Source organism: Mustela erminea, chromosome 3 (genome assembly GCF_009829155.1).
Source record: "Mustela erminea isolate mMusErm1 chromosome 3, mMusErm1.Pri, whole genome shotgun sequence".
NCBI lineage: Eukaryota > Metazoa > Chordata > Mammalia > Carnivora > Mustelidae > Mustela > Mustela erminea.
Genome location: NC_045616.1, coordinates 115,561,417 through 115,589,007, shown reverse-complemented (window position 1 = coordinate 115,589,007; position 27,591 = coordinate 115,561,417).

The following is a 27,591-nucleotide window of genomic DNA, read 5'->3' as shown; positions in this document are numbered from 1 at the left end:
TGAACGTAAAGGATTGAAGGTCAAGTATCCATACAGGCGGTGTGATCTCGAGTCCTGTATTAGCTTTCCATTGCTACTATAACACATCACCACAAATTTGGGGGCTGAAAACAATACAAATTTATTCTCTTAGAGTTCTGAAGGAAAAAAGTAAAAAACGAGTCTTACGAGGGTAAGGCAAAGTGTTGACAGGGTTGTTTCTTCTGGAGACTCCCGGGTAAATTCATTCCTTGCCTCTTCCACTTCTAGAGACTGATGGTATTTCTTAATTTCCGGCTGCACTAACCCAATCTGAGCTTCTCCGGTCACATTGCTTTCTCCTTTCCTATGGTCAAATCTCCTGTCTGCCTCCTCCTTGTTGCAAAGACCCATGCACTGTGATGACATTGGGCTACCCAGATAATCCAGGATAATCTCTTCATCTCATGATCCTTCTGAAATGTCCTTCTTGTTATGTAAAGTGACATTCACAGGTTCCAAGGATTAGGTTCCAGGGATTGGGGATCATTGTTTGGTCTACTATAAAGTTTTTAGTCTTGCTGAAATTATGTATACAAATTATGGAATAAAAATGAATAAATATTCACATGGTTTCTATATCACTCTTATACTGTAAAGACCATTGAAACACAGTTTATTGCTGTTGTTGATATTGTCATTACTACTCCTCTCCTGAAGAACCCCACTACATTTGCCCGTCAAAGCAAGTTCATGGTCCTCAAACAGGATTGTTTTGGTGAATTTCCCCATCCCTACCCAGGCTCCAGTAACCTGTGAAACAGTGAAATTTGTTTTATTGTTGCATTTCTTAAGGTGCACTTTGCATTCAGTAAAGTGAACAAATTTTAGCTACAGCTCAATGAATTTTTATATATGTATGCATTTGAGTAAACAGATTCAGATCAAGATATAGAAAATTCCTAGTACCTTAGTCAGGTTTCTTCAGGCCTTCTCCCTCCCAGTCAGTTCCCTCAGGTAATTGCTATCCTGTCTGGATGGGTTTTTTCTTATTTTATTCTTTTTGTTTTGTTTTTTCATTCAACAATTTGTCCTTGAGATTACTTTATGTTTTTGCAAAAAACAGGAGTTTATTATTTTTTCCATTGCTGTGTAGTATTTCATTGTATGACTACGCCATAATTTATTTACTAATTCTATTTTTAATAGATATTTGGGTTGTTTAGAGTTTGGATGATCATAAATGAGGGTGTCCTGAGCATTTTTATGTATGTCTTTTGGTGGAAATAAGTCGTCATTCCCAACAACCAAGGAAGTCCTTCATAAAGGAGAAAAATAGGGAAACGCAAAGCCAATTTCACTTTTAAATGCAATGTAAAAACATAACAGACTCTATCCAGACCCAGATGTGGAGCTTTAGAAACACATAACAGGAGAAAGTGTTCTTAACCAAGTTAAGGATGTCAGCTCAAATCCAACAGAAGAATGTCTGAGAAGTTCACCGTCAATTTCATGGCCATGGTTTTGTCTGGGGCAAGAACTTGGTTCTCTATAGGAGCTGTAAGCACCTATCAAGTCCATTAGCTGACCTGCATCAGTTCAGATAGAAAACTCTGGCAGGAATGGAATCAAACTCTGGGCTGTCTCTCTCTCTCTGCAGAGGGTTGTCGGGTAGGGGGTAGTGGGCACAGTTCAAAGGCAAGTAGGGAGAACTGTGGTTGAAGAGAAAGGAGGAGCCACGGGCAGCTTAGGGCTATGGAAATGTTGAAACAATCCATGTCAGTTTATTTTATGATCATTCCTCAGAGTTTCCATCTCACATTGGATTTTTTTTTTTTCTGGGGCAGATTAAGAAGGAGAATCAATTAATGTGAATCTCATGTTACTGTAAACAGTTGGAAGTCTTAATTGGGCCAAGAGTGAGCAGGTGGTCCTTCCCCAGTCAGCTATCCTTTCACCTGTCAGTCAAATGAGGAGAGGGCCTCCATCGCTCATTAGGAACCATTTGTCACCTCGAACAGAGCTTTGAAAGGATTTCTTTGAACTTTGTTTGGGATTGATTTTCTGCATATGCTGAGCTGTTACTGACAAACTCTGGGCAACTGTTCCTCTGTAACAAATGCATTAAAAGAAAGGGTGAGAGGATTTTAATAGCCTCCAAATTACATAGCCTAGAAGGCTCAGATTCTTTCCCCACCCCCTGTCCACCTCACCAACCCTCCACGTTCTGGCATTGCATCACAATGAATAATAAGAACTCTACCCAGTTCAAGAGAACTGTCTTGAACTTCTGTTTTTCTCCTCTTTTGAATTTTTCTTATCTGCCACTGGCTCCAGACTAAAACTGATTCATAACAATGCTTAATTAAGAAATTATACCTTGGCTTTTTCTCTTACTTTTCAAGGAACCTTCAGGGAGGGGATTTACCTTAACAAGGGCTGGTTGGGAGCCCTACCCAGATGGTCCTAAAGATGCTCTTTTAGCCTCTTTCTTCCATTCTGACTCTTCTTAAGGTCAGGGGCCATGGCTGGTTTGCTCAATACTGTATGTCAAGTGTGCTTCCCTGTGTCTAGCACAGAGGTGATACTCATTAAATATTTATTGAGTTAATTAATTGATTAAAAAATAACTAATTGTCACTTTTGCCTTGCGATTGGAAGGTAAAGACACATTGTAACTTGCTGTAGCCAAGGAGAGTAGCCATTGTTCATTCGCCAAATAAATTGTTGGGAGAATTCAGCTTTTATTTCTGATTTACTTGTTTTATTGAATATAAGTAAAACTTACACATTGGGGAAATTTTGGAAAACATACGTAACTCTTATGAAGTTGTGATATCCCCTTCCACGGAGCAGGGTCATATTTAAAGAAGCATGAATGATCCAGCCAGAAATAACCATCTTCACCTACATTTCTGTCCTATGTGGAAAGCCACTGAAGAGCTTACAAAGTGGTAACTCTTACTTAAATCTCTTCTTCTCCCTATTTCTTCTTTGAAAGAGAATATTCAGGGTCTCCATTTTTCTGTCTGTCCCTCTCTTCTCTTTCACCTCCCCGTCTCCCTCCAGCCCCCTCCCTAACGGAACATTGATCCCAGTGACCGTGGCTGCACCCATCAGCTTCCCAGTCCCCTTGCTTTCTCCACCATGGGAAGGTAGTTCTGTTGTGGCTCTAAGTGCATTTTCAGAGACAATCTGTCTAAGTAGCTTCAGTTCTTTCTCAGAAAGCAGGGGTAGATGAAAGGCTGGAGTTCCCCTGCCACACACACATTAATAATTATCATCCCATCTCATGTATAAAATATTAGAAAATTCAATTTAAATCAAATTTCACTATATACACATAACCATTTTGTATTTTTTTTGGTGACTACACTATAAATTACAGTATTGTATTCTACTTTCTAACTTAGCTTTTTGAGCATTCTCCCATGTAATTAAATCATATCCCCCAAAAATGATTTATAGGTGCTGCCAATACTCAGTCTTATGGAGGCCACATTGTTTTAGAGAATTCTCCTATTGTTGGCCATTTGGGTTGAAGTGGGTTTTTTATATTTCTCTTCAATTCCATGCCACAGGGAAGGCATTGGCTCTAAAAAGTGGACTTTGCCAGAAGACAGGAACCAGCATAATGAAAGGGGGGCACTTTCATTATGGACCTAGGTCTCAACATTTACTATACACATTTCCCTCTTGCTGGTTTGGCCTCCTGGGGGTCAGAAACTGAAGCTGTAATCAGTGGAAGCCAAGTGTGCGGGCTGCCAACTTGACTCACATTAGGAAGTTCCCAAATCTCCTGGGCTGTATCTTTCTTTAGAACCTGACAGATCCAGGCATAGTGCAAATTAAATAGGATGAGCGAAGCCAAATCTCCCCATCTTTCAAATTTCTAAGCGTAGGTCTGAAGCAGCAAGGGGACTTTTAACACTGACCTCTGGTAAAAAATGATAACACACTTCTGTTAATGGACCTGGAAAACCCCCAATTGCTAGAATCAGTGTAAGGGGAGCGGTGGTGGTATTTTGCATTCTCAGTTTTATTAGTTTGGTTCACTCTACCAGATTTTTATACTCTGTTCCATAGGAACTATGGAATGCCTATAAACTCTGAGAACTGCACTGAGCTTTGGGAATTGATCCAGTTCTGGTTGCTAAAGAGATAAAAAATAGAAAAAGAGGAGCTTGTAGGAAGATAAGCTTCATTTCCGTGCTTGATGGTCTTCATATGTGAAGCCCCGGGACCGTTCTGCCTTAGTTTATTTGTAAGGGAGATAAATGAACAATCATCTTGGTGGGAGCAGTGGGGAGGGGTTGTCTTTCCATGTGTCCTTCATGTCCTGCCATGTGTCCTTCATATCCCACTGCTGAGTAATCACTTGCTGACTGACATGGGCTTCCTGTGGGCAAAGGACTTTGGGAGTCAACACAGATCCATATGGAAAGCCAAGCTCATCCTTGAGATCCCTTCAGTGTTGGTTTTTGGCCAGAATCATGTTTTTGGATCACCAGAGAAGGCATGCTTTTTGGTGTGTTTCCTTTCACTCTGGCTAACTTTTTGCCTTTTTGTTAGGGAAAGGAGGTAATGCATCATCTCCCTTGTGTGCTTACAAAGGTGGCCATCCTGGGATCATATGAAAAAAAAATGTGAAAAATGTGACCAAAACTGGGGTGGTAACATTAATAAGTGATCAGGTCCGGATGTATGGGAGACAGGTGTGAATGGGACACTGGTGTCTAATGGCTGTCTCTTTGTGGATGTGTCATAATTTCTTGACACTAAACATGGACAAACCAGAGGTTGTGTTAATTGGGAATGACAGCCTGTATCCTGCCTGTGCTAGTGTTTTGTTGAGGTTGACAAAAGTTGACTAAGCCAGATACTGTGTGCTGGGAATTGGGCATTGTTTCTGACACGGACCTATCCTTTTGTACTAATATTAGCCCTTTAATGAGGTCATGCTGGTATCAATTTTTAATATATAAAAATTCGTAAATATCTGACCTTTTAGCTGCCGAGGAGGCCTTCACAATCTTGTCATCATCCGCACAGATTCCTGTTTTGCATGTTTTTCTCCTATCCTCTTTAATCTCCATGCTTTTTTTTTTTTTTTTGATCTTTTTACATTTTTTTTTAATTCAAAAATACCAGAACCAACTTTCATGTTGGAATTACATATCATTCCACTGATTTAAGAGCCTCTTTATTGGTCAGCTACCTCCAGGAATGGGATTTAGATTCCTCCCATCTCTGTGTTAATCTATTATATCATTCTCTCTTTAGCGTCATGGCAACTTCAGATCATCATAGAAAGCATAGGGTTATTCTGGTAACACACTCTGTCCACATCACTTACCCAATGAAGACCAGCACACACACACACACACACACACACACACAAAACGAAAAAACCAAAACACTCTTTTAAAGACTTAGCCTGTTAGGGTGCTGTGGCAGATCTTTCCACCTTCTGCCTTGAAGCCAGTGCTGAAAGCAATCATTTGAGATACTGCATAGGAGATATAAAGTATCTGGATCTAGCTTGCTATTTATGATTGTAGCACATCCATGCTATCAGAGAAACAGAATAGCTCTGTTTAAAAATCCTTGGTACTCTCGGGTCATTCCTTCATCTGCATTATCGCATGTATACGGTGATAACTGATACTGAAGCTAAACTCGCAGAGTCCTGACTCAGCTATCACCAAAGAGTTGAAGAATGGAATTCACAGCTTAGATTTTCCTCACCTATACTTTGGGAATAATAGTTAAATGCACAGCACCAGGTATTGGCAAAAGTGTAAGTTAAAAATGACTGGATGGCTAGGGTACCAGGAGTTGAGATGACAGCAGGAATTGAAGATGTGGAGTAGCTTCATGAGACAATTTGGAGCGAGAGAGGAAACTGAAGCAAAATGGGTAATGGCTTAAGGTGTTGACTCTTCTGAAAATATTTCTATTTAATAAACTGGAAAATCTTAGAGAACGAAAGGATTGACTCTGTAACAATAGAATACCAGGCCAAATGACAAGCGGTGAGAATAATTTGGGGGCAGGGGTTTTAGCACAGAGCCCTTAAGTCACTGAATAAGCTATCCCCATTAAGAAGCCTCTTTAAGCTGAGTTTTGATAGTCAATGCCCTTGGGCACCAAATCGTTGAAATAAGGCAATTTCTCTGAAAGAGTAATTAGTGCCTTGCTGTAGCACTGCCCCTGGGGCCCTTGCTTTGGGACCACTTTAGAACTGAGACTGCTTTGTCACCGAGTGTTGCAAGTGATTGTCAGAAACAAATCCTCTTGGCATCCCTTTTCCTTGCAGCTGATGGTTTTAATCTGGCAAAATCTGGAAGCCTGATAAGAGTGAGGTGCAAAAACAGCTTTGAGTAATCGAATCTGCACTGAAGTTTTGTTGTTTTGTTGGCAGTGGTTTAGACCAGAACATGCACGGCACAGGCTCTTGACCAGACTCACAAGGATTTGGCTGGAGACATGGACTTCTCAGTGCTATGTTGTTGTCATGGGCTGTTGTCACCTTTTGATCCCAGGTACCACTGGCTAGATACATTGGGAGATAGCTGATGGTGGTACCTGGCAAGTCTGGCAGTAGGAAATGAGCAAAAATTCCAGAAAAATTGCCAGATGCCATCCATACCATATTCTAGAAACTTCCCTGATCTAGTTCTTTCCCGCTTATCTAACCCAGCTCTCCACTATTCTCCCGTCATTCATTATTCTCCAGCCATAATGATTTTGGAACAGGCCACGGCTGGTTTCTACCTCAGGACATTTGGACTTACCGTACAAGATGCCCCACCCTCCTGTGTTTGGCTCCTTTTCATCCTTCAGTTACCATCTTCAGTATCACCTCCTAAAATCATAATCTCCCAACCATTCTACCTAAATTCTACCTATTATTCTACCTATTATTACTTCAGTCACATAGATTATCTGGAATTTTCTCATGAATTTGTGTATTTCTAGCTTATTTCTAGAATATAAATTTCTTTGAGAACAGAGGGTGTATCTGTTTTTTCAGCACTGCCTTCCAGGTGCCTAGAGCAGTAGCTGGCATACAATAACTGCTGAGTAAATATTTCTTGCATGGATAAATAAATAAGTGGACAAACAGGGGAGTCAACATGGGAACTGAGAGGTAGATATAAAAATAGCTTTGGGGCATAAGGCCATGAGCTGATCATTAAGAATTAAGCAAGAAAATAGTTATTGGGACCAAGTAAAATGTCAAGCTGAGCTTAGCAGTAAATTGATTTGATGAGAAGCCACAAAGCTGGTCCTTAGATTTGCTCTAATTAGCGGTCACTTCTAGGTTTATAGCCTGTAGTATGGCTGAGCCTATATGAGGCTTAAGTCATTTCTAGAGATGGGTGGCTTGAGCTAGAAAATAAGTGGACATTATAAATAAAATCTGAAATTAGAACATCAAATCCCAGGCTAGCATTGGTGCTACCCCACTCCTCTCTGCACTCATGGCAGACATTGCTAATAGAGGACGACATCTTTACTGCTAATCCAGCAACCACCGAGCACTAGAATGCAAAGTCCATTATGGCAGGACTTTTGTCTGTTCACTGTTTTACTCTCTGAACCTAGAACATTGCCTTTTACTTGTAGGAATGCAATAAATACTTATTGAATTAAATATTTGATGAGTGACTCAATCAGATTTGTCAAATGAGATATATTTTATTTGCTATCCCTGACCTAAAGCAAAAAAGATAAGGAATCAAAATTGGATTCAAAGAATTGTTATCACAAAAGAGTAGCAATTACTCTGATGATCCTAAGAAGTGTTTCCATGCTGAGAACAGGCAACTGCTTCACCATTATCCTAAAGGACAAAGCCTGGGGCTGTTGCTTCAATTGGCTATACATTTGAAGCAAGTCAGCTAGGATCCAAGATGCATTCTCTTTGTGTCAAATTACACTACTTAGCAAAAAATGCTATTGCAGTATATCAGTTTATTGTCATATACTACAAGGACACCCACTCAACATTTATTTACTGTCTACTATACACTTACATTGTCCTCCGTGATGAGATTTTTGAGCCTGAATTTCTGTTTCCAAAGAGGAGCATTTCTCCAGCAGTCATTTCTCAAAGAGTGACTGTTCAAAGAAAGATTTGTCTGGCCGTGATTTTATCTATTAACATACTGTTTATCCATCACGAGGAACATGGCTGGAATGGGCTTCATATGAAAGAACAGGATCTCTCTCTCTTTTTTTTTTTAAGATTTTATTTATTTATTTGAGAGAGAGACAGTGAGAGAGAGCATGAGTGAGGAGAAGGTCAGAGGGAGAAGCAGACTCCCCATGGAGCTGGGAGCCTGATGTGGGACTCGATCCCGGGACTCCAGGATCATGACCTGAGCTGAAGGCAGTCGTCCAACCAACTGAGCCATCCAGGCACCCCAGAACAGGATGTCTTTTTAATCCATTCATTTATACAATCAATTTTTTTTGAGAACCTACTATGTGTTAGCCCTGTGCTGAGGTCTACAGTAATGGAAAATAATGTTTAATAATGAGAAAAAACAAATCTTGAGATAATCTAAGATAATGACAGATTATTTGTTTCAGTGGGGTAGGGGAAACAGGAACTTGATTAGAATGGGTTCAAGAAGGAACAAGATATTAGGAAATAAAAAGGTAATACAAGATAATTTTTTTAGGTGGGTTTTATTTTACAGTAAAGTAAAAAAAAATGGTTATAAGAGTAAGAGTGCTGGGGTCAAGGGTTTTATTAAGGTGAGAGATCATTTCAGAGCTGATGGCAGTGATCCACTGGATGGGGAAACTTTGCAGGAATGATGTGTTGGAGGAGGCATGAAGGGCTAGGAAGTAGTAAGTACATGCACCTCTACCAGAATATAGGTTTTCTTTTGAGGAAGGTCAAGGCCATTTTATGCAAGAATGCTAACTTGTCCAGAAAGAAGTAAGATGTTCTTATTCTTGTTCCCATCTGTGTTTCTTCATGCCAACCTATTGTCAGCCACATTGGGGAAACTGAGGCAGTTTAGTTAGCTGGCTCACAACTGAACCTGGAGATGTCAAGAGAAATGAGGCAGAATTCTTGTCTTCAAGGACATCTCAGTAGTAGACTTTGGGAAAAATTCACCCCTCTCTCCCTAATAAGGAGAGGTTTCTCTCAGAGAATGATTTGATCCCGTAGTCGATTTCGTTGACTCATTTTAAATCCGGATCTTTACTAACCTTTCTTTCTTTTACACCCATTCTTGAGTATCTTGCCTTGAATTCAAAAACTTCAATTAAGTATTCTTGGCTAATAACTTCACCATGAAAATATCTCAAACTATTAAAGTCTTGAATAAAGTATTCTGCTCTTGACACTCCCCACAAACCTCATAGGATTTGAAAATCTTGAAGTATGCAGAGGGAAATCAGACTAAACGCTCACATATATTTTATTAGAAACATTTCTTTAAAAACATGAAGACAAGGAAAAAAAAAAAAAAAGACCAAATTCAATTTTTGAGCCTGGCACTTCAAGTTCTCTGCAGATAGCTCTATTCTAAACAGGAAAAATAAAATCAGCTTTGTTCCTGAGCATATGCTTTTGACATTTTTTTTTCCTTGAAGTCTGTGAATTATTAATAAACTAATTTCTCTTTATAGTTCAATCTTTGGAGATTTAAAGTGTTCACTCAAATGCACAGGGAAGAGATAGAGAGCTTCAGTTCCAATCAGCACCAATCCTCTCCAGAGATGCTGGCCTTGAGGTATCTCTGAGTCTTTGATATCAATCTTTGATCCGACTGGGAATTTCTGATCATTTCTAGAACTAGTCTGTTAATACTACTTAATGCCCTGTTTAAGCTGGGCCATTTCTGCCAGCTGATTTTATGCTTTCACTTCGCTCCTGAGATATTTTATGTGTGTGTTTATGGCATATATATGTACATATATCTCTCCCTATAGTTATACTTGATGGATTATTTCTTGGCAAGTTGTATTAGAAGACAGGGTTTTTGATAACAGAGGATGCCCAGTGCATTGACAGCTCTTGTAATAAACCACGCTGGAGTTAAGAACCACCAAGAGTGCTTCTGCCCTCCTCAGTAGATCTTAGTGAAGAGAACTTTTGGCTGTGTTCTATAGAAAATAAGTTCGCAAACCCCAGAGTTTCATGACAGTGGAATGGATGAGCTCTGCATTAAGTTCCTTCCATCTACCCTGCACCAGTGAGCATGTTAAAAGGAACAATTGGTTGACCAGCGGTCAGAGGAGGTGAAGGAGAGAGGATTCCTCCACCAGGTGAGAGTTCGTACGTATTTTCTAAAGATTTTATTTATTTGTCAGAGAGAAAGAGAGCACAAGGCATGGGGAGTGATAGGCAGAGGGAGAAGCAGGCTCCCCGCTGAGCAAGGAGCAGTTGCGGGACTCGATCCCAGGACCCCGGGATCATGACCTGAGCTGAAAGAAGATGCTTAACCTACTGAGCCACCCAGGCATCCTGGGAGTTCACATAATTGAACTGAAATCACTTCTAACATTATAATTCCATTGCCTCCTGTGGTTTCAATGTATGGAAATTATCATTCTTTTTTTTTTTTTTTTTTTTCTATAGAGGGAGAAACTGAGACACTGACTTTAACTGACTTCCTGGTATCCAGCATACTGTATTAAGGAACTGAACTTGCTTTCCTATCTATTTGATAGACCTTAGGGGAATTCAGAGTCTGGTTGAGGTCTTTTGCCTTTCTGATCTCTAGGCTATTTTATTGATCCAAAAGGAGAAAAAGATGGAGCAAACACTGGCCAAGCTGTACGCACCAGCTCCTTGCCCCTCTCTCCCTTGATACTCTCGGAGGGAAGTGGCTTCATACTGAACCCATCCCTGCCTTTATTTTTTTCTCTTCCGTCTCCTTTGACAACCTGCTGGATTATCAGTGTACAGTGATCCAGCAAGAGGCTCTCTAGGCTACCATGTTGAAAGGGCTGCTTAGCTGGAGCACCAAAGAATTCAGATTCTTTCCCAACATTACCAGCTCCTACAGACAGCAAATTTGCCTCCGTCCTGACAAGGCTTGCATCAGAATCTGAGTACAGAAGGGAGGGGGAAGGAGGAAGGGAAGGCAGAAGAAATGAAAGCTTTTCCTTTTTTATTTTTGAAACCAGTTCTATTCTGGGACTTTATTTACTTTTTTGTTGGGCTCCAGGGGTTAAAGGGCTCACAGTAATGGAAACTGGAGGCCACCGCGTTATTGCTCTTCCTCTGGACTCTCTGGGCTGATTTACTTGGTGCTGAGTATCAGCTTCCTCAGCCTTTCTCACCCAGGACCTCAGCCTTATCCAGCCCTATGAACTCCCTCTGTCCAGGACCTGGGAAAACACAGCTCAGCTGTAGCCAGTGCCAAGCTCGGCCAATGGAGGCTCAAGCGGTTGTCCATATGACACAGCGTTCACTTTTACCAGTGTTTACTCTTCTCCGTCAAGACCTAGAAAGCTTTGGGATGAAAGAACCTGTTTGTCAAAGAAAAACTTTTTGTATCTTTTGTAAGATTTGCGGTCTTTCCAAATTTCCTATAAATGGTTTGGTTCTCCCTCTTCTTTCAGTCAAACTCCTGGACTTCTTCCAAAGAAATATTTCCGCATTCCACCATTATTCACATTGTGGAAATGTGTGTGCAAGAGTGTGTCATCTCCTGTGGATTTGATATAATTTGCATCAGATCCTTCTCTGGAAGGAACAAGAATATCTCGGGAATGGCATGGAGAGTCCCTCACAGCACCATATCAGGGTTCTCCAGAGAAATAGAACCAGGAGCTGGCTCACGTGATGATGGGACAGGCAAGTCGGAAATCTGTAAGGCAGGTCAGCAGACGAGAAACTCGGGCAGGAATTGATGGTACAGTTGTAAGGCACACATTTTTCTTCACTGGGAAGTCTCAGTTTTCCTCTTAAGGTCTTCAACTGATGAGATAATGCTTACCCACATTATCTGGTGGTAAACCCAATTAATTGTAGATGGTAATCACATCTACAAAACACCCTCACAGCAATACCTAGGATAGTGCTTGATTATTTCCCTGGGTTCTAAGGCTAGCAAACTTAACACGTAAAGTTAATCGTCACATGCACCAACAAGTCCTCTCACTTATATTTACACACTCTCTCCCTAAATCACTTGTTTCCCTCGAGAATCCCACTTCCCACCCTAATCCAAACTGCTATCATCTCTCCTGGACCAGCGCAACTTCCTAATTGGTCTCCCTGCCTACACTTTTCCCTCCACTCTGAAACTGGTCCTCTACCCCTCTGCTTAAAAACACTCCATTGCATTAGCCTGGATCTAGGATCTCACTCCTTAACATCACCAAGGAAGCCCTTCAAGGTTGGGTTCTGCCCGCTTCTGCATACTTTCTGCATTCCAGCCACACTAGCCTTTCATGATCTTGTGTCCATCCCTTCTGCCATGGGGTCTTTGTTGGCTGCTTGTAACAGGGCTGTGGCTCCTGCTGGACAGCTTGTTCCCTCCTCCTGGGCATAGGTATCTCCTGCTTATGGCCATTAGTCAACCTAGTCTCTTCTCCACTACCCTGAGTAGATCGAAACCTCTAATTATATATTATCATAGCCCACACTTCTTCTTTGGAAAAGATATTATGTTTGGCAGTTAACATTTATTTGTGTGATTATTTGATTGATGGTGTATGCCCCCCCCAACTCAGGCATTGTTCTGTGAAGATAGCAGTTATGATTAACTTGTACACCCCCACACAGCTAAGGTCCAGTATGCCAGTATTGTGTTGATTCATGGAGTATACTCAGTGATTATTATTGACTGAATATAAGAATGAATTGTCCTTTTCATGACAGAGGTCATGAAAAGAATGCTACTTACATCCTGCCCCTTTCCCCTACCATTTCCAATTCTTGTTCCCACATCTTGAACACTGTGGCTACAGTTTTCTCTGACTTACAGCCTTCCATCACGGTTGGACGCTAAGACTAGGAATTTCAAAAAATGGCCCAGAAATCAGTGGTGTTCATTGCATTTCCGCCCAGTTGGCTTCTCCATTAAGCTTGTCTGGCACCTAGAAGAGGCATAAACCAGCCCAGATAGCTAGTGTCCTTAGTCCACCATACATTTTTATAGCTTCAAAGATAGTCCCAATATTTTAAAATCAGCAGATTTCATCTAAAATATAAATTTATGATTTGTCTCTTAAAAAATATGTCTTCCCTGAGCCTGTCATCTAATATGGCAAAAGTCAACTTGAGTTGAGTAGCTACTGTCTGTGAGTTCATTTGAGAAAGGACAGGTGTCCTCCCCTGCGGACCTTAGAGTTTGAGACCCTGCTGTAACAGACAATAAGGTACCAACAACCTTACGTTTTCCTCTCTTTCTTCTCCTCTTGTCAGCAATAAACTCCAAGGAACATCTTCTTGGGGGGAGGGAGAGAATGCAGTAATTTGAAAACAAAGAGCAATTTGATGTTGAGTCTGTGGATTCTCTCTGCTAGGAGCTCAGCAAGGCCAGCAAGCTGTATTGTTCTCTTAAGCCTTTTGATTTGGGTGGGCCAAGGGTGAAGCAAAGCTGTGAATTTACAAGCAGTTAATCTGCAAAAACTGAAGCAATTGCTGTATCTGCTTTTGTCTGTAGAATGGGAGTGAAAATACTTAGCAGAATCGACAGCCAAAATGGCACAGAATGAAGGCCATGCACACACATTTTTTATGGCCTTACTTCTCCCGGGAACTTAAGAAAATTCCCTGAGCTTGTGACCTTCCATTGGATGCAATACAAAGGGTTGTTATTTTCTTGATTCTCATGCTTAAAGGGGGAAAAAAAAAAAAAAAAAAAAAAAAAGGAAGTCCAGATGAAAGTTAAAAATAGGGCATGTGAATTTAATGCAACTTTCTCTGGGATCGTAAGTCTGGTGAAAGGAAATAAAGAAGGAAGAAAAAATAGACACTGTATCAAATGAGCTTCCTGGAAAAATGTTATTTGCTCACAAATATTTATCTAGAGAACTCCTCAGACTAATTCCTCATTAACGAAAGTATCCTGGAATATAGGTGGAATCCATCCGAACATCCTCAAAAGAAACTTGATAGCTCAGAAAAATCCCAGGCTTAGAGACATTTTCCCTGCTCTGTAGATCTTTTCCAACTACTCTTCTCCCTTAATAAGTACTTTTTTCGTAATATCTAGAACACACACATATAACACTCTCACCTTTCTGGAAGTCAGAATTTTGCTTTGGGTTATATGGCTGAGCGAGAAAACAATACGCACACCATTCCCCAAACCCAAGGTCTATAGTAAAAGAGCCTTTTCAACTTAGCAGCTATGATTCCCTTGTAATAAACAAAGATTGTATTCTTCAATTTGGTCGAGGGCAGGGGTGAAGAGTCTAGACTTCCAACGTGGCCTCTGAAGCATTATTCCAATCAGGGAATTATGTTGCAGGTGGAGACACGTCCCTGGGAAAGAAAGCATCTGTGTCCATACAAATGTCATCAGTAATAAAGAAAGACGGGGAAGCCATGTGATTGAGGATTTGGATCGCATCCATATCAGATCTGCTTTTCGGTTGTAAAAACAGTAAGTTACCCTCAATTATTCTTATGCATTATGTGAAAAACTTTTCTTAGCTTTACCAGGGTCCAGAAAGAGACACAAGAACCTGGTGACTGCTTTAGAAAATGATAGTTTCTGAATTCTGCCTCAAACTCCAAATGCCACTTCCTGGTTCAGAAGCAAGAAGCTTGGGGGGAAAATAAGTTTAAGCTCATAAAAACACTCAAAGGGCATTCTGGTCATCAAACAGCTCTGAGCAAACTACATTTGCAAATGAATCTGAAAACATGTGGATTCAATTTTCCTTGAAATGCCCAGAGGTTAAAAAATTAAGGGGGGGAATGCTTGGCAGAAGGAGGCTGGGGTTTGGCTATGTGCACAAGTTTCTGAGACATAAATTGATTGTTTTGCCAGAGAGAAAATATTACCTGGTCCCCCTTCTCAATCACATCTCTAACTTAATTATCAATGGCCCCGTTTCTCATTGTGCCTGCAAAGTGGACAGAGGAGTTGAGCTCATCTGAAAGAAAGCAAGTTTAATTCATTCCCAGGGTGGCCTTGTTCATGGCCGACCCAGGATCCCAGGACTGTCATGGGTTTCAACTCAGTGACACGGTGGCAAGGAAACCATCTGCTGGCAAAGTCATTTCTCTTCTGCTGATCGCTTCCCATCTGCCTCCACTCATCAAGTTTTACCCCTCTTTTCTCTTCTACCAACCCCCGCATAATACCTTTTTTTTTAATGACCAAATAAACACAGGCAAATGTGGAACTGCTTTAGAGCAAATTCAAACTGTTTTAAGAGATCATGAAAATAGAGTGGGTGGGGGAAAAAACTCCATCTGTGAAAAAGCAGTGATTAGCCTTAAAACAATGTGAGGCCAACGGCACAGAGTCCCATTACAAGATGATGTGTGGTGCCTGTGAGTGGCTGTTCCTGGTCTCTGAGGTAGCAAAATTGTCACATGTTTCTGTTGTTGCCATGGCAATAATCTGTAATTGTGCAGAAAATCCACAGAACTCGCAAGCAACTCCTTAGTGGATTGGACTGAGAGGAAAGCAGCCCCACGAAAGCCCTGAATTGATGTGGTTGTGCAAGTGTGTTGGCCAAGCGGGTCTACTTCAAGCTGACCTGATTTTGTGGATTTCCTCGCCCTCCACCCCCAGCCCCTATCCAGCTAGGGTGAACTCCCTCTGTATGTACGGTTTTTGCACTTTTATGTTCATCACCGGTGAGAGGTATAAATTCTAGTCATCTAGGGAAATGCTTCAGCTCACTGCTTAGAATTCTGAGCACACAGTTTGGGATCTATAGAGTGGGAATCATGGCTGCTGGCCCCTCTAAACCTTAGACTCAAACTGAAGACAGAAGCCTGATTTTTCCCTGAAGGTGAAAAACCATTAGAGTGTCCACAAGGCCAGGTGGCTATTTTTCCCCCAACAGAGGCACTGAGGACACACTGGGCAGGCGATGAGTGCAGCAAGGGTGTGTTGTTCCTGGGGTAGCTTGGCAACAGAGTACACACACATGTACAGCACATCCATCCGAAGGCGTGCCAAGACTCGCCTTCTAGAAGGCAGGCTAATACAAACCATGCCCAGAATATGGCCGGGAAACAGAGGGTAGGTAGCACTTCTCCTTCCTGCGCTAGATGCTGGATGACATTTATGTTGTATCAGCCGTCAACCCCAAATGGTTGAGGGCATGAGCAAGTATGGGGGCCCCTGTCAGAAAATCGAGCAGGAAGAGGAGTCAGACAAATCACTCTCATGTTCTAAACTTCAGGGAGAATCCCATGGGAATGCAGCTTCCAAGTAGATCCCATGAGAACATCTGGGATGAAGATACTCACGCCAGGCCCTAAACCCAGACTCGTTAGTAATAAGGCTTCATTTTTTTCCCCTCATTTATTTATTTATCCTCTCATATACTGTGAGTATGATTTGTTTTCCTTCTGCAACTGGAGAAAGAACGAGTGTACATTAGGATGCTTTCTCTCAGATACCCTCTCCTTTGAAGTTACTCCATTGCAGGCAACAGAAACTTCCTTTGCTTAATTTAAGCAGAAAGAAATGTAACATAGGAGAGTGGAGGGCTCATGGATTTGGGAGAAAGTCTTGAGAATCAGACTAGGAAACAGGAATCTAAAAGCTTAAGGATTTAGGTCTCATCGTAGTTTGTCCCTAGAATATTGACTTTCAACTATTTCACTTTTCTGTCATTTTTCTCAAGATTTAAAATCTTGGGAAAGAGAATCAAAAAGGCCTAATTTAGACCTAAACCTAGTTCTCTCTTGGTGGGACGGGTGTGAGAGGAAAAGAAGAGAAAGTGTAGATCTTAACTTAGAGTCTCATCAAGATTGCAAAGAGTGGGCGAGAGATAATTTCTCAAAACAAATCCTAAAGTGCACTCAGGCAGGGAGGAGATTGGGTATGGTGATAGTTGCGGTGTTGGCTTGGAAGAGAGAGCCCAAACACAAATGTTTAGCATTGTACCTTGGAAGGAAAGACTCCTAGTGGAAGTGTCTATCAACCGGCTTGCGTTAGTATGCCTGAGTAGAGATTTACTAAGAAGAATTGGAACAGAGGGGTAGGTGGACAGAGAGTGAGTGAAGCAGAATCTAGAAAATATTTTGTTTGGCATCCAAAAGAATTTAGAAAAAAGACAACAACCTGATTTGACACCAGCCATGCTAATGGGGCAGACTTCCTGCTAGTCAAAGCTCCCGGTTAATGTCCACTTCTCAGCATGCCTGATTACGGGTTGAAGTTGACCGATCAGCAAACTACTCAATTATAAGCCCATCTTCTCCCCGTGGTGCCACTAATTAAAACAGGAACCATGTTGCAGCTCACACACTCCATGGAGTTCTACCTTCCAAAAGCTGAATTAGTCACAACAATTAGCTGTTGTCCATGGAATCAGCCCGCTTTTTCCCTTTTTCCAATCCCATTCCTGTTTGGTGTGAATTCATCTCTGAAAAAGCTTCCCTTGGGATTATTGATCGCCCATACCCTCAGCTGTGAGAAAGGAGCACATGTGGCGGGAGCTTTGAAATGCAACCTCAAAATGCAGCTATGTGGAAATCTCAGTGTTCTGGAATGCTCTGACCTTTTGTCCTGCCAAGTGCCTTTTTTTTTTTTCTTTTCTGAAATCATGTCGTGAAGGATATTCCTACATGAACTTAAATTTTAATAGGAGAGGAAAAAAGGTAGACATGGCTCAGTACCCATCCATTTGCAAGAAAGCTGTTCTTCAGGCAGCTGGGACAAACTGTGACCTTTTTTTTTTTTTTTGTCTTGATAAACATAATGGGCCACTTTGGTAATTTCAGCTGTAAGTGCACTTCTCTATAACAGGATGATACTTCCATGTGCAAGCGTGGAGAGCAAAAAGATGTTGAGAAGCACCATGGTGACAGGCTAGCAGAAGGAGGGCTTGCTACACAACTGCTGATAGTATCCCAAACTCTCCTGAATGCCAAGTCCATGGCTTCCTGACCAGGGAGGAGAACTTTTGCAAACTGCTCAAGGTCCAGTTCAAATCTCCATTAGTATTAAAATCAATACCCCTGGCTGGAAACAAGATGACACTTCTGGCAGCCTTCCAGAGAGACTGCCAGTTAGCCTCCAGCAGAAAGCTCTCTGCCTGCACTCCTCTTAATGTCCGCTTTCCCTGGAAAAGAGGCAGCTTTAGGTGCCTTTGCCTTTTAACACAAACTTTCCCATTTAGCATTTGATCACTCTGTTGTTTTTCCCCAAACACACTTCTGAATTTCTCTATCAAAATACTTTCTTCTTAAAACAACTGTGCACATTTAAAAGTTTCTAAGGAAATCACTGCACGCGATTGTAGAGGGGTGACCCATCTCGGGGTCATGGCACAGATTCAGTGCCGTAAATGAGAACAGAATGTAGCTCAATATTCCATATAACACAATGGTTGAGTGCCTTGACTTGGGTTAAAAAATATTTTCATTTCATTTCTGAAATTCTTAGTTAATTCATCTCTTCAGTTCTCAGTTTCCAAATCTGTAAAATGAAAAGAATAATAATGTCTACCTCATATAGTTATTGGGAGGATTCATTGAAAGGAGGGTTAAAACACTGGGCATAGTGTCTGTCACGTAAGAAGTGCTCAGTATATGGTGAGAGTTATTATGAACAACGTGCATCTCAGACAAGTCTCCCAAACAGGTGACCAGTCAAAGTGCGTGAGGAGGAAGGAGTGGCTAGAGTTCTGGAGCCCTTATGATATGCTCACAGTGCATGAACGCAGGAGTCCTGATGGTCTGTGTGTCTCCATATTACCCACATCTCCTTGCCACTTTGTTTCTACCACTTATAGCTTTGATACAGTCATGCCTTCAATCCCAAATACCCTGTCTTGGGTAAGATGTGCCCAATGGAATATGGGGAGCTGCATAGGAATAATAAAGTCACACTTATTTATTAAGATTCTTTATCCCATGTGGCTTCAAGGTACTAGTCAGATGACAAAAATGGAGTAGGTAACACAGACATACACACGTACACAGGTTAAACCAAAGTCATCCAGTTACAAGGATACGTATTCTCAAAGCCAAACACTCAGTGACTATCCACTTATTATCTATTGATGGAGCATCTTGGAGATGGAGATCATTTTGTGTTTTTCATATGTTACTGATCAATTTAGGTTGGGATCACATACTGATATCAGCCAAAGTTCAAGTCAGTTCAGAGATGGAGAAACGGGGTCCACAAGTGGGCAGTTCCTCTAACCCCATGCCTCTCTGACAGTCCATACTCCAAGCAGGGGCTAGGGCCTATGCCAGCAAGGATTTGAAAAAGCAGGACAGAGTGATATTAGGGAGATGGTGGGTGGGGTGCAGGAAATAGCATGGCTAGCTCTCACACAGGCTCAGGTTGCTCACTGTCATATACAATAAATCTGCAGAAAATGTTAAGGCAATTAAATAAAATGAAGAGAATACAAATGTGGAAAAAAGCTATTGTAATTGGATATTCCAGAACTTGAGACCCAAGCATAATGTTTTTATAATAGTGTATATAAGAGAGTGTTCAATTCAATAACATAACAAGGATTATGTAATTGAACAACATTATTTCAAAATATTTTCTGAGTTGGATCTTATGTCCCAGCATCTCAAATACACACAGTTCTAGTTATGGGAATCTGCAGTGTTAGGACAATGAGCTCCAGCCCATGGAACATCTGGCTTCAACCAATGTTGCCAATCTCTTCTTTTTATGAGCAATCTATTTGGAAGGCCAGGTTTGCATGCTTGGTTCATTTGATTCACAGATCATTTGGGCCACTTGTTAGAGCTAGTAGCCAGAGGTACCTGACTTCAATCTGTAAGAATACAAATGATTGTGGTCTTTCCAATTAGCCACTTAAGTATATTTTGGGTTCCTGGTACCTACATAACACTCCATGATGGATCATGATCAAATCATTTACAAAAATACATATTGAGAAATGATGACACAAGTTCCCTGCTCTCACAAGCTTCCAGTCCAGCAAGGGAGACAGACATTGGATAAATCAACACCTAAATGGTTATTTAATTACAGTTATGAAGAAGGATTCAGAGGAGGAGGATGGATGCTCACTTGGGCTAAAGGTCAGGCAAGGCTTCTCTGAGAAAAGCAGCATTGAAGACATCTAAAACGACGGCTGTCCTGGTCAAAGGTAAAGGGAAGAGGCGGGAGAGGAGAAGTACATTCCAGAGAGAGGGAACCCTGTTTGCAAAGGCCCTGAGGCAGAAGGGATAAGATATATTGAGGAACTAGAGGAAGGCAGATACGGTGGGGGTCTGAGGAGCTGCAGGGAGCTTGGCAGAAGATGATGAGAAGAAGGTAGCAGGTTTGAACTGAGGACAACGATCTTGTTTGTAAAGGTACCACTTAACAGAGAAGCAGCTACTTTCCAAAAGTAAATTTTGTTAATCAGGCTCTCAAAATATATATATATATATTTATCCTTCCAATTTATTCTCACTACTGGTGAAAGAGAAAAGAAACATAATTCAAGATCTGTCCTACTCGTTGCGGATTGGTATAAAGCACAACACATTTCTGTTATCAATGTTTCCCAAGTTTCTGCCATTCGTGCATTAGGCGGGGTTCTCCAAAGAAACATTGTATATATCTCTGAGTTATTATGAAGAATTTGGGGTGAATCTGAAGGCCAAGAAGTCCCAGGCTCTGCAGCTGGTGAACTGGAGGTGCAGGAGGGCCTGTGTTCAAGTCCCAGTCTGAAGCCTGAGAACCGAGATTTCCAACCACGTAAGTTCTAGTGTGAAGGCTGTCAGGCTGGGGACCCAGAAAGAGCGGATGACTCAGTGTGAGTCTGAAGGCCAGAGAAGACCTAGGTTCCCAGCTCAACAGGCAGGCCAGAGGAGTTCCCTCTTATGCAGTCCTCTTGTTCCATTCCTGAAATTGATCCAGGCCTGAAATTGACTAGAAATGGACTAGATGAGCCCTGCCCACATTTGGGAGAGAAATCTACTGACTAAATCCAATTCAAATGTTAATCTAATCCAGAAACATCCTCACAGACACACCCAAAATAATGCTTCATCAAATGCCTGGGTACCTTGTGGCCCAGTCAAGCAGGCACGTAAAATTCAGTCGCACAACCCTAATGATTTTTGCCACAGTCATGTGACACCATATCCTAGTTTGTATCATATTTTTGTTTCAACAAAATACTCTTTTTCTTAAACACTTTTGCTTGTAAATGGAACTTCCAGTCACCACTGTAAATGGAACGTCAGTATTACCTGCCGTAAACTGAAGGCATACATAAAAATAGAGTGGTAACAAAACAGTATTATTATATACTTGATCATCATTGTGGCCTACTGGAGTGCTTAGCCTGTGGCCTCTTCTCCATTATATAAAAAGAGAGATTAGCTAGAGATGGAATAAAAAAGATGCTCAAATACCCAACGGAGACTTTTCCCCTGACTCTCAATTGGTTTCAAAGAGAATTGAAAAGGAAGTAATTTTCTCATCATGTAATACAGTGTAAGTAAAGTCATGTCATAGTGCCACATGAAAACATCCACAAACCACTGGTGGCACATGGCCCACACTTTGGGAACCAAAGTTATTTCCTAGATAAATGTAAGCCAAAAGTGTACAGTCTTAATTCATTGAAGGAAGGCAGGCCAGTCCTTGCCATGGCAGTATATGGGTACTCTGCTTTTTGGAAATGAAGTAGACACTTTGATAAACTAGGCAGTTTTTTAATAGACAAATATCTCAGAGATAAGCATCTTTATCTGGACCAGGATTTGGCCCGGGTGGACCCTGAAACTAAGGGAATCAGCCAGAGAGAGTGACCTCAGAGAGAATCTTGCCTAAGAGTCGGGCAGCCCAGGGGTCACGGAGTCTGGGGTAGTGGGGTGGTGGATGACCACTATCAGAGGTGGAGTGGAGCTTGACAGCGGTCACAGAAGACTCTTAACTAGTATTCAGTAAGCACAAGCTCTAAAACTTGTTGATGCCGATGTCACCATTTTCAATTAAGGTGCCAGCCTGTTGCTGGTATCAGTAGAGACAAAGTGTTGGCGGCAGAGACTGGGAATCAAGGACACGATCTTTGACCTGGGGAGGACTCATGAGAGCCAAGGAAGATCCGAGTTTCAGAAGGAATGGCCTGTTAGGCTGTTATTGGGTCAGAGCCTGAAGCATGAGGAGAATGAACAGAAAGATTCAAGCATTGAATCTGCAGGCAGTTGGCCGCCAGGTATGAGGTGGGCATTCAGTAGCCTCATGAAGGTCAATGCAGAAGAGACGCTGACCAGGTATTGGTTTCTATACACACAACGTAGCTAGCCTAGGCCAGTGGTTCTCAAAGTACAGTCCCCAGACCACCAGCAGCAGCAGCATCTGGGAACTAGTTAGAGGAGCGAATTCTCTAACCTCACCTCCTAACTACTGTACCGGGAACTCCGGGGTGAGGGTCAGCAATCTGTGTTTTGAGAAATCTTCCAGATGACTCTGGTACATGCTAAAGTCAGAACTACTGGTCCAGGGCAAAGGGGTAAGTCTAAGCGTGCACAGCTAGGGGGCAACAGGGTTACTTTCCTGGCAGGGAGCCTTTAATGAGAAGGCTCTCCCCTTGAGTCAATGTTAGTCTTTATCTTATTAATAATAATATTATTATTATTTTCTCTTTTGGGTAGAGACTTCTGGGAGAATTTGAATACATCTCCTAATTTATCTGATGTCGTAGATGAACATCTCCTAAGGGTTTTTGTTTGTTTTGTTTTGATTTAAAGCAAGGACTCCTCTCTATTAGCCTATGCCTAATGAGGCCCTCAATACTTGTCTGACATTGCAGCCTGCAGCCTCTGTCTTGCCGTCCTTCATGCAAATAGGGCTTAGTTCTGGTGAAGAGGGTGATTGTGCAACAACGAAACAAAGATCTTGGCAGATGGAGGCAGCATAGGAGGTAGTAGGAGAGGTGTTGGGGCAGAGGCACAGACAATGGATCCAGACAGACCTGGGTTTGAATCTTGGCTTTGCTAAACGTTGGCTGTTCAACCTAGGGAAATGACTTCATCTCTCTGTGCCTCTGTTTCCTCATAGTAATAAAACAATTTCATAAAGTTATTGGGAGGGTCCGGAGAGAGAATGTATACATGTGAAATGCCAAGCTTACTTTAATTGCTTAATAGATAGATGTCAAGAAATTGGATCATTCTCTAATTCTTTCCCAAGTTTCTTGGAATCCATAGCAGGGTAGTTTACTGGGCACAGTCTGACAGAGCGTAGCCAATACTTACTGAAGTCTTATCAGTTAGATGATTTTACTAAAAAACCTGGCTGCAACCAGTGTAAATAATAAACGATTACCTCCTTTAACAGGAAATGCAAAGAAAGGAGAGGTTGTAGGAGGGATGCAATCAGAGCTGCAGCCCTGATGTTCTTGGCTTTCTCTGCTCTGTATGTCCACTTTCTCAGAGTGGCCTCTTTTGTGGTCACAAGATGACTGCAGTAGCTGACCATAGGGGCTTCTCTGCTTAGATTTAGCAAGGAGAGAAAAAAATGTCTGTCATGACCTGTCTTACTAGACCAACATACGTCATGTGTTTTCCCCTAGAATAATAACATGTACTGATTGGCTGGTTTTTCGGAAATCTGGAGGTTTGATCCAATCACTGACATCTAATTATAATGATTAGTTAGTCAAACTAGAACCATGTCTGAAACTTGGGAGATAGTAGTCTCAGCTTCCCCTGAAATTCTTGAGTGAAGAAGAATGAATAGCTAGAAATAAGAAAAGGAGAGCTAAGGAGGTTCACTCCACTTTCCTACCTCCCAGGGACTGTGCTTAAGCATTTTATATTTAATCTTATTTGATCTTCACAACCACTCTACAAAGTATTGCTCTTTTTGCAACAGGGTGAAAGCACTCATTTGCTGTATATCACTGGCAGGGTTGACAGACCAGAATGCAGACTCTGACCCCAGAGAACCCAGAGCCATATTCTTCGCCTTTGTCTTGCCCAGTTGGCTGGCCTTTTTTGGGCGGGGGCAACACTTCAGGATCACAGTGTGGGGGCATCCAGGGATCCTGGCACTGGCCCAGTGAGGTGGACTCGTTTTTACCCCATGCTGAGGAATGATGGGAACACTCTGGAAAGAGCTCCAGCTCAGATCTCAGGTTTCCAGTTATTTGTCTGTTGTTACCAAACACTAAAGACTTTAAAAATGCACTGTGGTCATATAGGCAGGAAAAATGACCTCATGCTTGCAACCACAAATCCAAAATGCTCTGGAATCTGTAAGATGAACTGCATTTTAATTAGAAGAGAGAAAGAGCAATGAAGACGTTTCTTTGGATATTTTTTCAAACCCTCCCTTGGCTTGCCTTCAGGCCAAAATGTGACAAGTGCCCTAAATCTGATAACAAACACACACTTCTGAAATCATTGTTAGCTTTCCTAAAAAGAAAAAAAAAAAAAAAATCACATTAGTTTCCTGTTACCAGTAAGAGTTCAAGAATGTGTAGCCTTGAAATACAGCACATGGGGACATGGGGAATCATCCCCCATTAAATATTAAAAAGTAAATGTGGAGCTTTCAACCCATTTTCCTCTTTGCTTAGAAGGTTTTTTATTATGCTAGGTCCTCAGAACCTTGAACGAGGTGATATTAAAGAGGCTTATAATTTATCCCTAAAACCTAGTCATCAGTCATGGTCCCTGTATTATTTTTAACCACTGGGTCAAACTTCCTAGCTGTTGATGAAGTTTTCCCAACTAGCAGTAGAGAGTGATCACGGATATCAGTGAGTTATTCGATCTTACGATCTGTAAATAGAAACTCTTACTTAACCTTTGACACAGAAGTATCTTAATCAAAGAGTGATGTCAGGGAAACAAGAGAACTTTTACATGTTCTTTGCTTATTATAAGGTACACACCTTCCTGAGAACCTAATATGTATTATTTCATTCAATACTCTCAGCAGGTCAATGTGATTTTTATTCTATTTTATAGATGAGCACAATGGGACCTGAGAAGTTAATTAACTACAGCTGACAAACAGTATGGGTTAAACTACAGTTGACATACAGTATGGGTTTAAAGTGAGTCCACTTATATGTGCATTTCTTCAATAAATACAATATAGTACTATAAATGCATTTTTTCTTACTTATGATTTTCTTAATAAAATCTTCTTTTCTCTAGCTAGTGTTATTTTAAGAATACAGTATGTAATACATATACAAACTATGTGTTAGTCAAGTATTTCTGTTATGGGTAAGGCTTCCAGTCAACAGTAGGGTATTAGTAAAGTTTTGGGGCAGTCAAAAGTTATACCTAGTTTTTTGACTGTGAGGGAGATCAGCACCCCAACCCCATATTACTATTCAAGGCCAACTGTATATATAAGTTAGAATTACTTCTTGTTATTATTATTATTTTATTTTTTATTTTTTTGCTTTAAATATTTTTTGGGGAAAGGACACTACACTTCTACTCAATTAAGAGAAACATTTTTTACAGTCTTGAGGTCTTTTATTTTCTTTACATTTATCATGCCATGAATTCATAGGGAATGGGTTCCAACAGTTCGGGCTCCTGTGTATATATGTATATATATATATATACATATGTGTATGTATGTATATGTATATATGTATATATGTATATATGTATATATATACATATGTGTATATATATACACATATATATGTATATATATACACATATATATGTATATGTTCAAAAGTCTTTTGTTAGATTCAGTAGACATAAAATCACTCCATCAAACTGTTAGGAAATTTATAAGTCCTTTCAAATTCTGTACTTAACATGAACCAGTAACAAATAGCCATGGAATGACACTATTTTATGATTGACATTTTGAGCAACCATGTTTTAAAGATTAGGCTATTTATTATCTCACCTAGAAATAAATCCAGGGGTGATCAGGGTCAACTACCTAATCATGTTATCAAGGACCCAGACCTTTCTACCCCTCATCTTGTGATCCTCAGCATTGTCTCTCTTCTTGGTTCAAGATGATAGCCACAGTCCTCACTGCATTCTCATGGAACAATTTCCAAAGCAAGAGGGCAGAAGGAGAGGCAAAAAGGGTTTCCACTTGGGCTACTAACACTTTTATTAGGCCCTGTAAACTGGCCCCAAACAACAGTCTGCTCCTGTCTTTCTCTGGCTATGGATAACATGACATAACTATACCAGTCTCTAGGAAAGGGTCATAGAGATCCCATGGTTGGCTTAATCAAACTGTGATTTGTCCCCTCAGGCTACACCTAGAGCCACCCGACCGAAATTAGGACTTTTAAAACCAAGATGGATGCCAGCTCCAGGAATGTGTTTAGGGAAACCTTGCTATTTGTTTACATTCTGGGCCTGCAGTCCTGATTTATTCAACTAACAAACCGTACTCCTTCTGTTCTAGTAGAAGGTTTTCTTTCTACATATGGTTTTGGCTTTATGATCTGTGTCCTGTTAATCATTTGTATGAAGCTTTAAAACTTATAATGTGCTTTCATGTGTATTATAAACTTTGTATGTCAAAGCTTACATGTTTTAACTAATATTATGTCAGAGGGTAGAATTTCAACCCACTGATGATGTTTGAGATCGTACAGCAAGAAAAGGCAACATGAAAGCTCTGGCTGAGGGCTTCTGGCACTCTTCAGTGAGTTCTCCTTGAGGTATTTGACCATTTGCTCTGTGCTGATCAGTCAGTAGCATGAAAACCACAGTCAGCTAATCTTGGCAAAAGGTCAACACACATGATTTTGGGGGTGAATAGACAGGTTGTGTCACAGAAATGATCTATTTTTGACCATGCTGAAGGGGATGGTCTTCTGGAGGGTGACCAACTATCTTGATTTACTTGAGACTAAGGGACTTTCCGGGATGTGAGACTTCCAGTTTTAAAGCCAGAACAGCTCCAGTTTCTCATTTTAAAACAGAGGAAGTCCCAGGAAAGCTAGGATAATTTGGTCACCCTACTTCCTGGCCTCTGTCTACTCTCAAAATATGCGTTAGTGCATTTTTTGCCAGACTAACTTCACAGGCCCCTACTTTTCCCAGCGAATCCATACACAATGCATCTAGCTTCGTCTTGTGAATGGCATTTCCCCCCCCACAATTAAAATATCTAAATTAAGAGAACCACAGATACAGCTGAGATATTCTTTGCATCTCCCACAGTTTTCATGATTTCCATGGGAATATTTTAGAAATATTTTTTCCTTGATTGTGAAGAGAAGCATGCAGGAAGACCTTGTCAACTTTTATTTCTGCCTGCTTCTTTCATATCTACTACCAAGTCCCACATAGGCACATCGCACCGGGTCTTAGAACCCACTCGTTGAGCGGAATGTATTTGAACATGATTCAGCCTTTCGTTATCTACTCCTTAAACTACTCTCTATTAGAAATTACCTAGGGCCGTTTAAAAAATGAAAACGAATAACAAATTCCTGGGCCCTACGCTATGCCTGTACGCTATGTCTCTCCTTCCAGTGAAAGTGGGTAGGAAATGGAGTAAGGGT